The following is an 11,603-nucleotide window of genomic DNA, read 5'->3' as shown; positions in this document are numbered from 1 at the left end:
GTATTCAGGTCTTTTGGGTACCATATAAATGTTTGGAATATTTGTTCTAGATCTGTGAAATATGCCATTGGTATTTTATTAGGGGTTGCATTGAATCTATAGATTGCTTTGGGTACAACAGGGTGGTGATGACCAGACGGAATGCTGTGCAGGGACTGTGTGGAGGCAGGCAAGGGGAGGGGGAAATAGGGGCATCTGTAACAGTGTCAACACAAAAAATAAAGAGAAAAGAAAAAAAGGCTAATGGGTGGAACATATTATATATACCCTTGATAAAGTAGATTCATTTTTCTACTCTTCGACATCTAAACTCCAACAAACTCCACCTGGATTATACCAATTCAGACAGCTCAGTACAATGAAACCACATACATAATAGAGACATACACATGCCTGCAAAAAACCACACTGCTTAAAAGCTGCAAGCTTTGTGGCATTAAATGTATTTTAACATTGGCTGGTTAGGTGAGGAAAGGATACTAAAAGTTTTGGCTAAAATAGTATGTGTGTCTGTGTATTTATTTTATTTTTAGAGAGGAAGGGGAGAGAAACATTGCTTTGTTTTTCTGCTTATTTATGTATTCATTGGTTGATTCTTGTATGTGCCCTGACTAGGGATCAAACCCACAAATCAGGACAGTACTCTAACCAAGTGAGTTACCCAGCTAGGGCTGTGTATTTATTTTAAACAAATTAATACCAAAATGGATTAAAGGTCTAAAAATTAGAATTTCTAACATGCCCTTATTATTCATAATTTCATGTCATAAAAAGTCCCTGAATTTAAATTGTTACAAAGTGGGTACCATTATCATTACTTTAAGCCAAGGGTGTCAAATTCATTTTCACTGGGACCACATCAGCCTCGTTGATGCCTTCAAAGGGCCGAATGCAATTTTAGGACTGTATAAATGTAACTACTCCTTAACAGTTAAGCAAGAGCTTGGCACTGCCACGGGGTAGAAACAAGGTACTGGGCCAGATAAAAGAATGTGGAGGGCCAGATTTGGCCCACAGGCCTTGTGTTTGCCACCTGTGGTCTAAGCAATCACCAAATGCCATTAGTGTCTTAATCTCCAATTACATTTTCTTGATCTTTCAAGCTATAATAATAAGGCAAAAATGGCTCCCGCATGTAGGATATAGTATATGAGTATATTTTAAACTATTCAGATATCACTGCTCTTTCACAGTGAACAAAACTCTTTTTTTCCCAGGATTTTCCAATGATATGATCACACACATCTGGTCCTCATAAGACCAACAGTCTGGTCACAGGTTGAGATAAGAACTAAAATGCCAGGACAGAAGGACAGCCACAGGTAGTGTGGTGAGTAAAAAGTCCTTAATCTCATTTTCCATTTTCAGTTTTACTGAGAAACTATCCATTCATATTAAAGTCACTCATTTGCTGAAAATATACAAGCTGGAAGTCATTTATAAGGTTCCTCTATAAAGTAGCTCATTCTTTAGGCAAATAACTGTGTATTTATGTTCTCCTGGGGGCAAATAGGCATAGGTGTCCAAACTGTGTCAAATTATTGCCCTTCCCCACACAACACTACCAGAGATTTCCCAGAGTTACTATGAACACAATTCACTAAGCTAGATCAGAGAAAACTGCTTTTACCCCTTACCCTCATGGGGTTTGACTTAAATCGGAGAGTTCATGACAGAACACACCACCCATTCATTTTAAGGTCTTCATAGACTAACAATGTTTCAAGAGAAATGAGGAATTACAGAAATAGCACATACATTCTGTAAGGCTGTGGCCTTGATATTAAATGGTCTTTGGTGCTCAAGAAAGGTGGAGTGTGCAGCCATTGGACACTCAGGAACACTGGGTAAGACCCAAGCCCAGACCATAGAGGTCACTATTCTCCACCACTAGAGTGCATCACAAACATGCATGGAAATGGTTAAAGATAGAAATACCCAGAGCTACTGAATCAAAATTCAAGATATGTAGAATGCCAACTGGAGTAAATATGTGGGCATACTCATGTTCTCCTTTATCTAAAAAGCCCTTTTTCATTAAGAACCTCCTTACTTGGGTTACTTACTTTCTCAAAAGTGTACCAAAATTTAGTTATAGAAGAATTTAAAAAATCCGTTCCTATGTCAAGCCTGATGCTATTTTGCCACAAGCCAATGCTTCACAGAGTTCCAAAACACTAAAAGCAAGATCGAGCATAAGCCCTGAGTCATTTGTTCTAGAAAACACTGTCCTGTGTCAAACACCCTTTTATAAACTAGTTGGCCACAATGCTTTAGAGACCAGACATGAGTTTTGTACAGTGAGTGACAGTTTCCCTTCCAGGGTTTCCATCTATTCAGACCACAAGGCAAATAAATGCTTTCTCAGAGAGCTATGCTTTCACCAAAAGCTGGTTTATTATTGTTTATAGAAAGATAGCGTGAAGATTCTGTTTCAGTGTCTACAACTCTAGCTTTGATATTCCAATAGCCAGTCCTTCAACTGTAGAATCATTTTCTCCTGGTCAGTATCAGGGATTTTAAAAACCAGAGAGAAACTAGCACATGCTTTTGTTCATTAGGACAGGAAAGACTGGGGTAGTCCTGATCTAACCACTCAGAACCTCAGCAGCCACACCTACTTGGGCCCTTGCCAGCTTGCACTTCACTGGCCAGCTCTGTCTGTGGGTCTCACCTGGGCAAGCCACCAAGATAAAGCATCATTCACCCTGCCCAGCTGTATAGCTCTATGACATGGGGCATGTTACTTACCCTCTCCAAGCCTGTTTCCTCATCTGCAAAGTGAGGTTGATAACATCTATTGGGTTGTTATACAAATTAGATGAGCCCCATATGGTGCATAGTGTGGTGCCTGGCACAAGGTGAGCACTCAGTAAATGGCAGGGATGCTTTTTATTATTATTATTATTTTTATTTTAATCATTGTTCAAGTACAGTTTTCTCCCTTTTACTCCCAATCCAGCCCACCCTCCCAACCCTCCCCTCTTCCCTCCCATTACCACCTAGTTTTTGTCCATGTGCAGGGATGCTTTTGATGCCCACCCTGCATCCATGTGAGTAAGTATCTAATTGTTCAAAGTCCACAAAGGTGCTGGTAGTCACAGTGTTACCACAGCCTGTGGTCCTCTCTTCTGGACTTAGTTTCCCCCCACATTACATAAATTACCTGGTTTATTATTTTGTACTAAGGTATGTAACTTTTACCATGGACACTAAAATACCTATGTCAGCATATACAGTTTGTTTCCTTTCTAAAGACAGTTACATAGAAAAACAGGGTATTATCAGGTTATCTGGCAAATATGGAACCCAAAGGGAGGCTAATCTTAAGACCCACACCTCACCTGGGAAGCTGCGCACATGTTCCCACCACAGGGATAGCCCAGGCCCACACCAGTGGTCTTTGACTCTCCTGTTCCCTGTGTTGTTCTGGGCAAGCAGTGCCACCCGGGCTTGCTCTTACTAATGTAGCCTCACTTGTTGACTTTGAGGGAATGAATGAATATGATTACCCCTGTGTCTCTTTCCAGAAACTTTACATCACACAACTCTGAATTTGGGACAGTAATTTAAGGAAACAGGTGGCATAATTAATTATTAACTAAAGGTCTTTCTCTCTCAAAAAAGAAAATGGTAACAGAAATTGCCCCAAGGACAACTGGGGAATTGGAGCCAGGGATGGGAGATTGACTTTTCACTATATGCCACTTTATCTTTAGAATTTTGAACATCAAAAGTATTTTTAGCCTATTAATTTTTGAAAAGTTGTAAGACATAATTTGTATTTTTAAAAGTTATGCCTCAGCATAGAGAATATTGTAATAAGACTTATCAGGGTAATTGCTCTGTAAGGTATATAAATGTCTAATCACTATGTTGTACACCTGAAGCTAGTATATTGTTTGTCAAAAAACTTTGACTTATAGGCAAGGAGTATGGAGGCTTATAATTCATGACTTTATGCTGGTCACTACTTCATTTACATGAGCATATTATAACCCAGTGAGTTTTGCTTAACCAATCCAGTTGTCACATGAACAAAGAGAGATACATAAATGATATAACTCTGACAATGATACTAATATATGAATACAGAGCTTCAGTTGAAAATGACGGAACAGTTTTGGAGGTGAAGGGCGGCGATGGTCACACAATAATGTGAATGAACGTCCTTAATGCCACTAACCTCTACTTGTAAGTGGTTAAAATGAAACTCTATACACATTAAGCAACTCCTTTTTTATGGTATATTTCAGTTTTGCAAGGTGAGAAAGTTTTGGAGATTTGCTTCACCATGCGAATGTACTTCATACTACTAAACTGTATACTTTAAACATTGGTAAAGATGGGGAATTTCATGTATTCTTTTACCACAATTTTTTAACAAACCTTTTGAAAATGATTAAAATGGTAAATTTTATGTTATGGACATTTTACCACCATTTGTAAAAAGTTCTTTGTGATCTGTGGAGACGGAAATCAGAGGAGTGGTTGTCTGGCCCTGGCACAGAGGGAGTGAGGGGCAGTGACTGCTGGTGGGCATCAGGTTTCTTTGCGGGTGATGAAAATTTCTAAAACTGGACTGTGGTGATGGTTGAGCAACTCTGAATATGCTACTAAAATTATTGAATTATAAACTTTAAATGGGTAAATTGTATCATATGTAATCTCTAGCTCAATGTTTTTTAAACCAACAAACAAGTTTTGTCTTACCTGTGAGGGCTGGGGAGCTTGTGCAGTCTCCTCCACGTGCCCCCAGCTGGAAGGGTATGGAAGCATGGGAGGACAGAAAAGGCAGGGAATCTTACGGGTTCAGGATTATTCAGATTTTGACTGGTTTCTGTACAAGGTAACCAAATGAATTCCTATTATAGATTTGGCATAGGGCTTTCTCTCTAACTCTCATTTACTGCCCAAGGAAGGTAAAGGCCTGAATTAAAAGAACAGGGCAAATGCAGCGTGTGTGGGTGTGTCATTCAAATAACCCACTCTGGCTCACCCTTCAATGCTGTTTTTTCAAAATATTATCATAATAAAGAAAGATCTGGAAAAAACTCTGTATCCTCTTAAAAATTGACTGGCTTAGAAATAACAAAGGTTGCATTTTATTTGATCAAGTACAGTCTGGTATTACAAAGCAGTTAGTTTTCTCCTTTTAGTCATCATTTTCCACCCCTGATGGAATTGTGTGTGCATAAAGAGAACAGTCCTGGAAAAAATCTTAAATCTCATTATACAGTAGCCCATGGCAAAATGGGGTTTTGAAGAACAAGTAGTGTTAAAAATACATCTGGAAATGTGAAACGTATATTATGAAATGCACTTATGAGGAAATGAATTTATACAGAAAAAAGCTACACATAAAGCAAAAAGACTGAGATATGCCAAGCTTACGCAGTTCAGAATCAGGCCTGTGTGTATGGGGTGGCTTTAGAGAAGAAGAGGAACATTTAAGTTTCTGAGAGTCTTGTCCTACTGCCAGGAAATGATGCCAACTGGCAACAGCTCTGCTTGTCTCAGGCATGTCCCAGCTGCTTCACTGATTTTGATGCACTCCAGATAAACAGTGTTGGTGTCACAAATCCTCACTGTGTGTCTGAAGGTGTCCTTTAGGTGTACAGGAAACATCAAGTACAGGATAGAAGGATGTATGAAGAAAACTGAGCAGTGTGGTTACTGAGGCGACATGGCGTCAGTTTCAGGCAAGTGTGGTTCTCTAACATGTTCAAATACAAAGAAGTTCATTTCTTTTATTTTCTGATTTCGAATGATTTAGAATTATGAACTACCTAGTTAAATATGACAAGGTGGCATAATCCCATGATCTAGAATCAGTGATTTCTATATTCAAAAGTCTTGATTCTGAGAATTTTAGAATTAAAAAACCCACAAAGGCCACTGTGGATTCTGTGTTATACTAGATGTATGATATCCATGCAGCTTCCAACTTTCTGCTTGCTGTGTTCAGCAAGTTTGTAGGCAGTACCTATGGAGGCTGATTGGAGAGTTGTAAAATCATGCTATTTTGGTAGCAAGAGCTTTGGCATCAGGGACAAACTGCATGAGCAAGAATTCAGTTCTGATGCCCCTTTGAGAGCTCAGCTGAAGCCCCCAGGCCTCACAGCTGTTCCCACCTTCAGAGCAGGGTCAGCGCTCACCATCTCTTGGTGGTTACCGCCACCAGTTGCCTGCACACCTTTCTCCCAGAAGCCACTTTGTTCAATATTGATGGCCAGGCTTCAAAGAAGCCTGAACCATCCCAGCCCCAGGGGTTGAATGTGCACTAGTTTATCCAGTGCTTTTGAGTTCCATTGCTGCCAGAGTGACTGGCCATGATGAAAAACTAGCTAGTGAGACTCAGAGGGGGTGTGCTGGTGAAGGTCCCTTGAGCCAGTTGTCCTTCCTCTTAAAACAAGATAAAAGGACAAGATGCTGCCTATCTCCTCTCTGGTTCCTGCAGCTATGGGGACAATATTAGCAACAGGGGACCCAGCCTAAACAGGGAGTGGGATGGGAAGGACCTGGTCATGATGCCATTAAGTCATTACATTGAGCAACCTTAGGATTTCCTACCTCTGGACTTATGTGGTGAGGTAATAAAATGTTCTTATTTCTAGAGCACTGGGGAGTGGAGGGGACATCTGCTATTTCTGGCCCCAAGTAATCAAACACAATCCTCTTCCCTGAAATGACCACCTATTCTATAGAGTGGAGTACACACACGCATGCACATGCACTCTTTTACACTAAACTAACTGTGGTGTGAGCATGAACTTTACCCCCCATCTCCTAAATTCAAGCCCCTGGGAGTGGAGTGTGTGTCTGGATTCCCTGTCTGGTTGCCCTCCTCCCCAGCATGATCACATCAAGGTCCAGTTCAGAATCTGCCTCTTATGGGGTCAGTCTCTTATGAAGTCCTGCCTGCAGCTTTCTCCGATTCTAACACACAGCATCTACAGCCTCTAATCTGCCTCCATGGTGTCTGCTGATTCCTGAGTCTGCTCGGTGTGCACCACTGGGTACTCATTGGGTTTAGTGACTGACTGAATAGAAGACTGAGTGCAAAGCACCATATCCCTTCACCTGAAACTTGGGGTTTCCCTTTCCTCTTTTTGTTCTTGTCTTCTTTCCTCATCTTACTTCTCTGTAAAGACAAAAATTGAGATAAAAGAAATTCAGAGCTCAGATTCTGAAGGAAGGAAAACTATTTCTAAACAAAGTCCCAAGTGGTATGCCCTGCCTCTGGGAGTTACAAATAAGTGACAGAATTATGAAATGGGGGAATAGCAGTTAGATGCTATGTAAGTGACCTCCTGTTTCTGTACCTCCCATACATATTGACCATTTCCACTACTGAAACTAGGGGTGGGGTGGAGGCATCCTCAGCAAATCATGACTTATAGCAGAAAATACAACAGAGCTCCTGGTCAAGATGGAGGCATAGGCAGACACACTTTGCCTCCTTGCATAACCACAAGAAGGATTACAACTAACCTCAAAACAAAAATACCCATAACTGCCAAAACATCGAACTGTAAGAATTTAAAGAAGATATATTTATACAGGCAGGTAGGAGGGGCAGAGATGGGGAGCTGGGTCGAAAGGATGTGATGTGGCAGCAGTGAGGTGGTGGAACAGGCCGTTCATTTTAGGGATACCTGGGGTGCAAGCCCTAGGCCAGCCTATGAAGCCTAGGGTTCCAGTGCAGGGAAAATAAAGCCTCATAATTCCTAGCTGTAAAAACCAGTAGGGATTGGGATGGCGGAAGAAACTGCGGGTCTCTCAGGAGAGTCTGTTAAAGGGCTCAAGGTGTCCTGGAATGTTCGCAAACCCACCCATTCCAGGAATCACCACCAGGGCAACAGCTAGCAGAGCACCAGTTGTATAAGTGACTGAAAGTTGCATGAGTGCCAAACAAGCCTTCAGCAGTCAGGAAATAGCATCACCCACTTTCTGCCCCCTCACAAACACACAAAGCCATAAAGTGGTGAAGTGGGCTGCCCTGCCCTGGTGATTACCTAAGGCTCTGCCCATAAAATGTAACAGGTGTGCCAAGACAGGGAGTCAAAGCAGCTCCACCTAATACACAGAAACAAACACAGGGAGGCTGCCAAATTGATGAGACAAAGAAATATGGCTCATATGAAAGAACAGAACAAAACCACAGTAAAAGAACTAAGCGAAACAGAGATAGCCAACCTATCAAATGTGGAGTTTAAAACACTGGTTGCTTAGAGATCTCAGAGTATAACAAAAGCATAAAGGAAGACATGAAGGCTACACTAACTGAAATAAAGAAAATTACACAGGGAAACATTGAAAACAAGGTTCAGATCAAAGAATTGGAACATAAGGAAGAAATAAACATTCAACCAGAATGGAAAGAAACAAGAATTCAAAAACATGAGGAAAGAATAAGAAGACTCTAGGATGTTTCCAAATGTGCCAACATATGAATCATAGGGATACCAGAAGGAGAAGAGGAAGACCAAGAAATTGAAAACTTATTTGAAAAAATGATGAAAGAAGACATCCCTAATTTGCTGGAGGAAATAGACATACAAGTCCAGGAAGCACAGAGTCCCAAACAAGTTGGACCCAAAGAGGATCACACCAAGATACATCATAATTAAATTGCCAAAGGTTAAAGATAAAGAGGGAATCTTAAAAACATCAAGAGAAAAGCAGAGAGTAACCTACAAAGGAGTTCCCAAAAGACTGTCAGCTGATTTCTCTAAATCTTGCAGGCTAGAAGGGACTGGCAAAAAGTATTCAAAGTGATGAAAACCAAGAACCTACAACCAAGATTACTTTATCCAGCAAAGCTATCATTTAGAATGGAAGGGCAGATAAAGTGCTTCCCAGACAAGGTAAAGCTAAAGGAGTTCATCCTCACCAAGTCCTTATTATATGAAATATTAAAGGGACTTGTTAAGAAAAGATCAAAATATGAGCATCAAAATGATAAACTCACAACTATGAACAAGTGAATCTAAAAAACAAACTAAGCAAACAACCAGAACAGACTCAGAATCATAGAAATGGAGATCACTTGGGGGGTTATCAAAGGGGAAGGGAAAGGGAGGAATGGGAGGGAGAGGTACAGGGGATAAGAAGCATAATTGGTAGGTACAAGATAGATGGGGTTGGGGGTAAGAACAGTATAGTAAATGGAGAAGCCAAAGAACTTATATGTATGACCCATGGACATGAACTAAGGGGGAACAGGATGGTTGGAGGGAAAGGGGGTACCAGGCAGAAGAGGGCAAAGGAGGGAAAATTGGGACTACTGTAATAGCATCATCAGTAAAATATACTTTAAAAAAGAAAATACATCAGACTGTAGCACAGAGTAGGCCTTCAACAAAGGTCTCATGAGTGAAGGAGAGAAGACATAGCATCATATGGTTAGGGCTTTGGGCTTATATCATGGAGCTTTTTATTGTAAACATAGAATTAAATGTGGATACCAGTAATAAAGCTGCTGTCTCAATGTAATGAACTTCATCTAAATGTGTGACATAAAAATATTTGATATAAGGTAGATTTCAAGATGTTTTGAAATGGAAAATAAAATCTTGGGTTGTTTTTCCTTCAAAATTCCCACACAGATTTCCAGACCATATGCAGAAAGGCCTATTCCACCACACAAGCTGAACTTCTCATAGTGGCTCTTCTGTGTAAAAGGTCTGGGGAATCCTTCTGGTGAGAGTGCAGAGCATTTCCAGAAATCAGACCCTGTGTGCAGATCAGTTCACGTACCTTTGAAGGTATGCAAATGCCGTTCTAAGTATAATTTTCAATTCTTTCCAGGTACTAACAACTTGTAACTTTCATTGTGTAGTATCAAACTGGCACTAGAGGTTCTGTGAGATATTTTCTATTATATACGAGTAAAAATTGTAGAAAATGTTCATATAGTTAAATGACTGCCAAACACTACAAGTGTAACCAACATGGTTCTATTAAAAATGCTCTCCAACTATGGCATCCGAGGACAACAATACAATGTTTTCTTTACAAAACACTAATGTAAAAATATGCCAATGGCATAAATTCACTTATAGTCTATTTTTTTCATATAGGCATGTTATTAGATTCTCTCAATTCTTTTCTGAGGTATTTTTTGCAGTGTACTTTTATTGTACTACTGGATGCATTATCTTTGATCATCCTTTCTTAAAATACTTTTAAAAGACCTGCAGAAAATTTTATTGTCTAGCACACTATTCAGGACATAGAAATTGGGAACTGCAAATATGTGCCATTGGAGAAGTCTTACAAATGCTGCATTTAATATTTTGCTAAAAACAGACTTCTGGCCAAGATGGAGGCATAGGTAGATACACTTTTCTTCCTTGCACAATCAAAAGAAGGACAATAACAAATAAAAAAAAAAAACACCCAGAACTGCCAGAAAATCAAACTGTATAGAAGTCTGATAAGCAAGGAATTAAAGAAGAAACATTGATCCAGACTATATCACAATGCAACGAAGTGGGTTGCCCCACCACAGTGAATACCTAAGGCTCTGCCCCTTACAGTGAAACAGGTATGCTGAGACAAAGAAAAATGGCCAAATCAAAAAACAAATCAAAACTCCAGAAAAAGAACTAAGCGACAAGGAAGTAGCTAACCTATTGTATGCAGAGTTCAAAACACTGGTAATCAGGTTGCTAACAGAAATGATTGAATACAGATGCAAAATAAAGGAAGAAGTAAAGGCTATACAGAGTGAAATAAAGCAAAATATACAGGGAACCAACAGTGAAGGAAAGGAAACTGGGACTCAAATCAACTATTTGGAACAGAAGGAAGAAATAAAAATTCAACCAGAACAGAATGAAGAAATGAGAATTCAAAAAAAAAAAAAAATGAGGAGAGGCAGAGGAACCTCTGGGACAACTTTAAACATTCCAACATCTGAATCATAGGGGTGCCAGAAGGAAAAGAGGAAGAGCAAGAAATTGAAAACTTATTTGAAAAAATAATGAAGGAAAACTTCCTCAGTCTGGCAAAGGAAATAAACAGGCAAATCCAGTAAGCTAAGAGAGTCCCAAAGAAGTTGGGCCCAAGGATGAACACACCAAGACACCTCATAATCAAATTACCCAAGATTAAAGGTAAAGAGAAAAATCTTAAAAGCAGAAAGAGAAAAGGAGGCAGCTACAGACAAAGGAGTTCTCATAAGACTATCAGTTGATTTCTCCAAAGAAACCTTGAAGGCAACAAGGGGCTGGAAAGAAATATTCCAAGTCATGAAAGGCAAAGACCTACATCCAAAATTACTCTATCCAGCAAAGCTATTACTTAGAATTAAAGGGCAGATAAAGTGTTTCCCAAACAGGGTAAAGCTAAAGGAGTTCATCAGCACCAAGCTCTTATTATATGAAATATTAAAGGGACTTTTCTAAGAAAAAGAAGATGATCAAAACTAAGAACAGTAAAATGATGACAAACTCACAACTATCAACAACTAGACCAAAAAACAAAAACAAACTAAGCAAATAAGTAGAACAGGAACAGAATCACAGGAATGGAGATCACATGGAGAATTATCAAGGATAAGGGGGAGGGAGAGAATGGGAGAAAAGGTACAGGGA

At 39.8% G+C, this 11,603-nt stretch overlaps 1 long non-coding RNA gene across 1 annotated transcript; it reads right to left on the bottom strand.

Moving 5' to 3' along the window:
• Window positions 1–5,082: 5,082 nt before the first annotated feature.
• LOC118500909 lies at window positions 5,083–9,554 on the bottom strand. Its single transcript, XR_004903493.1, has 2 exons — window positions 9,342–9,554; window positions 5,083–7,420 (listed from the first exon to the last, which is right to left on the bottom strand). It is a non-coding gene; the product is annotated as an uncharacterized LOC118500909 (long non-coding RNA).
• Between the last annotated feature and the right edge of the window lie 2,049 nt (window positions 9,555–11,603).

The sequence above is a fragment of the Phyllostomus discolor genome, chromosome 1 (genome assembly GCF_004126475.2).
Source record: "Phyllostomus discolor isolate MPI-MPIP mPhyDis1 chromosome 1, mPhyDis1.pri.v3, whole genome shotgun sequence".
NCBI lineage: Eukaryota > Metazoa > Chordata > Mammalia > Chiroptera > Phyllostomidae > Phyllostomus > Phyllostomus discolor.
The sequence above is the reverse complement of the archived record's forward strand: the minus strand, read 5'-3'. Positions and strand labels throughout refer to the sequence as shown.